At 40.1% G+C, this 4,461-nt stretch overlaps 1 pseudogene; it reads left to right on the forward strand.

Moving 5' to 3' along the window:
• Positions 1–713: 713 nt before the first annotated feature.
• LOC114052180 lies at positions 714–3,950 on the forward strand (annotated as a pseudogene).
• The last annotated feature ends 511 nt before the right edge of the window (positions 3,951–4,461 follow it).

Genomic DNA, 4,461 nt, shown 5'->3' on the forward strand with positions numbered 1-4,461 from the left:
CCTGACATTCTACCCAATGAGTCACCTAATTGCTTGTATAATATGCCCCTGGTTCAATTTGTTGCATATTTTCTGTGGAACTGAATGTCAGGGACTCAAGAGCACCTGTTTTATTCCCTGTGTGTTAGTATGACAGCCCTAGGCAAGCTTAGCTCACCAAATTATTTCATCCTGCCTCAGATCTGCATCAGCCGTGATATGGGTTATATGAGGCCTTCATAGGAGGCAGCTAGGCAATGGATAGAGCACTGGTTCTGGAGTCAGGAATATCCGAGTTCAAATCTGGCCTCAGATACTTAACAGCTGAGCAAGTCACTTTCCCTGTTTGCCTTAATCCACTGGAGAAGGAAATGGCAAACTATTCCAGTATCTTTGCCAAGAAAACCCCATGGTCCGTGACGTCACAAGGAGTCACACACGATTCAACAACAACAACAAAGCATTCAGTTATAAAGGAATTTTAAAATTACTAAATTTAACCATCTGGTTTTACACCGTTCTCTCTAGGATCCCCTGTCCCGACTTGAACCCACACTCATGAGTTGGATCCCAGAAGACGTCTGCTACTCTCAGGTTGTAGGGTAGCCTGCGGGTCTATACTTTAAAACTATAGTTCATGAGTCACCATCAGTGTGCTTCAGATTAATAGCTGGTAGGCACAATTAACTCAAAGCAAAGATATTTATTAACATGATATTATAAAAGTAGTAGCTATAAAACATTTTCCCCATAAACTTGAAGCATACTCTCCCACAAGTACACTCAATATACATGAGAAGAGTGAGCACAAATTCTGAATACGATAGGCACATATGGGCCTCACATGCAACACATGGCCAAGGCAACTCCAGGGTCATGTTGCCCATGCCAATACAGGGCCTTGATATCCTTTCTCTTCCCATGGAATCATCTTCTCCATAAATTGCATCATGACTTCAAGGACTTCATGACTTCCCTTGAATCTAAGGCTGACTCTCTTCTCTGCTACCAGGGGGTTACACACATTGAAACTGCTTTTTGCCTGAGAGTTGCTGCATCTCTGTGTCCAAAATCCTGGACAGCCTCTATTCCCTCAACTATGTCTTGAACTCTCTCAAACTGAAGAACTCCAAAGCTGATGGATAGAATGTCTCCTATTGGACAAATGGCTCTGTTGCTAAGCTCCATGGCTAATAGAAGGTAAAGAGAAGAGATAAATCCCTGCTGTATTCTGGTAGAAGCAGAAGGATTACATTCCACAAAAGTGTTCTGGGTCTTGAATGGACTGAATTCAGCTTTTTGTTGATTCTTGGGGACATGGCCAATTTTTACCCAGATGATTACATTGCCCCATTTTGATTCAATCTGAGAAAGATGTTCACACTCTATAGATGGATAGTAGAATGTTGACACCTTTTTAACACATTAATACCTCATGATCTGCGATGGAGACCAACTCCCCCTCTTACACACATACTAGGAAACAAGACAAAAAAATTAAATACAAGGATATATTTAAAAATATAAGGATATATATAACTTGCCTAAGGTCATTCATAAAAATTTATAGAGCATCTATTATGTCCAAGGCATTGCGGGAATTAAAAAGGATAACACAAGAGCCCTTTCCCCATGGACCTTATAGACTAATACGGCACATATCAGAATTTGAAAGCAAGTGTCACTTAACCCCAATTGCCTAAAAAGAAAAAAGAAAGCAAGTGTCGTGCCTCTCAGTCCAATAAATCAACCACCATTTATTTGTTTTTACTATGTGCCAGATACTGTGCTAAGCGGGGGGGAAAAAGAAAAACAAAAACAAAAACAAAAGCAAGAACCCTCCCAGCTTGTGAGCAACAAGCGCCTTCCTGTTCCCTCATCCCAACCCCAGTGCCCAGTAAGATCCTACTACCAGCGATTGTACGCAGCGGCCCGGGCAGTCCTCTTCTCTTCCCCTCCATGCCCCCAGCGCGAGCTCAGTAGCTAAAGGTGGCCCGAGCCACCGCGGTCGGTTGAGGGGACCAGGGCTGGCGGACGGGATGGAGCCAAGCCAGATGGAGAAGAAAGTTTCGGAGCTTAGTCAGTCTCAGCGAAACAAAATTCATTCGCTCTTCACGGTTCCTTTTCGCACGAGCGACAGCCAAGCTAACGACAATGTGGCCGAAACAAGAAGTTTGGACTCCATCTCTCAGGCGTCCTCTGCTCGGCGATTCTCGACGAGGATTGATCTATCTAGTGATGACAGTAAGGAGAGAACAGGCCGAAAGCTGTTGAACATGCTGAGAAAAACTATTAAAGGAAGTGAGAGTCAAGAATTGGATGTTGCACAGCCTGTACCAGCTTTGGTTCCATTTGGTGATGTGGTTGGCTGCCTCGCTGTCCATATAAGGAGATGCAGACATTTTTCACCTATGACCGACTTACAGCATTTCACAAATTTGTTTATTCGCATCACTGTAAACAAGATCATGAAATACACTAAAACTCATTCCTTGAATTGTAAGAATAATGAGAATAGGCCTGGAATTAAGTTTGAAGAAGTGAAATACTTCTCTGTACAGGTTCCAAGACGTCAGGATGATGGAAGGAATATGATTTATTTGGAACTAATGAAATTTGATCATTTGAAAGCATACCCTGTAGTATTGGGAAGTTTTGGTTTACATCTTTATGAAGTAATTCAGAAGGGATGCTTCACAGAAGAATTTCTTATGAGGATTAGAAACCAGATCGTCTGCAAGGTTGAAGTGGAATTTATGTTTTCCTATGGAAACTTTGGTTATGGCTTTTCACATCAGTTAAAACCACTTCAGAAGTTGATTCAGCCATCCATGTTTATGCATGTCCCCCCACCTGTAGAAAGAACAGACCCTCTAACAAATGTTATCACACCACAACTAATAGAATATCCGGCATTCTTATCCCCAGACCTGAATGTTACTGTTGGGACTCAGCAAAAACAGGCTCATTCATCATTTCCCGTGAGACTTGAAAAACTTCAGCAACAACCTCGAGAGAGGCTTGACAGAATGAAGAAAGAATACAGAAATCTGAAAACATGGGAAGAGAAATCTAAGTATTTAGACCAAATTCTTCGCATGAAAACAGACCCAAAAGACTCTAATGATAGTGATGTCAATGATGTCATATTTATTAAGCGTGATTCTCCACCTCTCGCAAGTTTCTCCCAGACACTAGAATATTCATTAAAAAAGCAAGAGGTTAAACCTCTTCCATCTGAGTTTCCTATCAAAACACCTGAAATTAAGAAGAGGCTGCCACCAGCAGAAATGAGAGAGAGGTCTCCAGATGCATGCTTAAATCTTCAAGAAGATGCTGAAACAAAAAATGAAAGCCTTCCTGCTCCTTTACCTCCCGTTTCATTAAGAGAAAAAGAAATTAGTGTAGAAGCTATAGATGGAAGAGATGATGAACTAGCATGTGAAAACATTGGACATAAAGGAGAAATGTCAGAGAGATGGATCACAGGCTTGGCTTCACCAGAAGTAAAACCAAAACAGAGCCACATAAGCCCAAGAAGAATAAACCTAATTCAATCAGAAACAAAGGTGAAAAGTATAATTTTAAGCCCATTTAGAAAAAAGAAAAGCACAGATGAACTTGAATTAGAAACAAAAAGGCAAACTTTAAAGCAAGAAAGCAAAATGAGCTCAGAATTTCTTCAGGAACTAAAAGAAGACATTGAAGCAGTGGCAAGGATGCATCTTTCTCAACATGTTTCCTTTAATATTTTGCAGGAAGCTACAGAATTACCTTCAAGAACAGATCTGCTAAAAAAAGATAAGTTTGAAAAAGATATTAACTTGGATGAAGCTAAAGACAAGGATGAGGAAAGGGAAAAGTACAAGGAAGGAATAGGTGAGAAGAATAAAGCAGAGGAAGAAAAGAGTGATGAGGGCACCGACTATCATGGAGGACAGGGAACTTGGACTTGGAGGAGCACCCAATAGACACCAGTCAGGACTCATCAAATAATATAAAAGGAAGATTTACATTTGACCTCATTTAAGCATCTTGAAAAAGCAAATGAAAAAAGCAAGGTTTGACTTGGGAAGAAGCTCAGATGATTACCAATACCCATTCAAAAATCTTGTAAGACCAAATACTGCTCCAGAGTTTAACAAATGAATAAACCCACACAAGTTATCAACATTTCTATATGTTACCAACAAAGTCCAGTAGCAAGAGTGGGAAAAGATTTAAAATAACTGTCGACAATACAAAATACTTGGGAGTCTACCTGCCAAAACAAACTCAGGAACAATATGGGCACAATTACAAAACACTTCACACAAATAAAGTCAGATTAAACAACTGGGAAAATATCAATTCCTCATGGGTAAGCTGAGCCAATATAATAAAAATGACAATTCTTCCTAAATTAACTTACTTATTCTGCGCCGTACCAAACTACCAAAAATTATTTTTTAGAGATAGAAAAATAATAACAAAATTTATCTG

The sequence above is a fragment of the Vombatus ursinus genome, unplaced genomic scaffold (assembly GCF_900497805.2).
Source record: "Vombatus ursinus unplaced genomic scaffold, bare-nosed wombat genome assembly UNPS02014807.1, whole genome shotgun sequence".
Taxonomy (NCBI): domain Eukaryota; kingdom Metazoa; phylum Chordata; class Mammalia; order Diprotodontia; family Vombatidae; genus Vombatus; species Vombatus ursinus.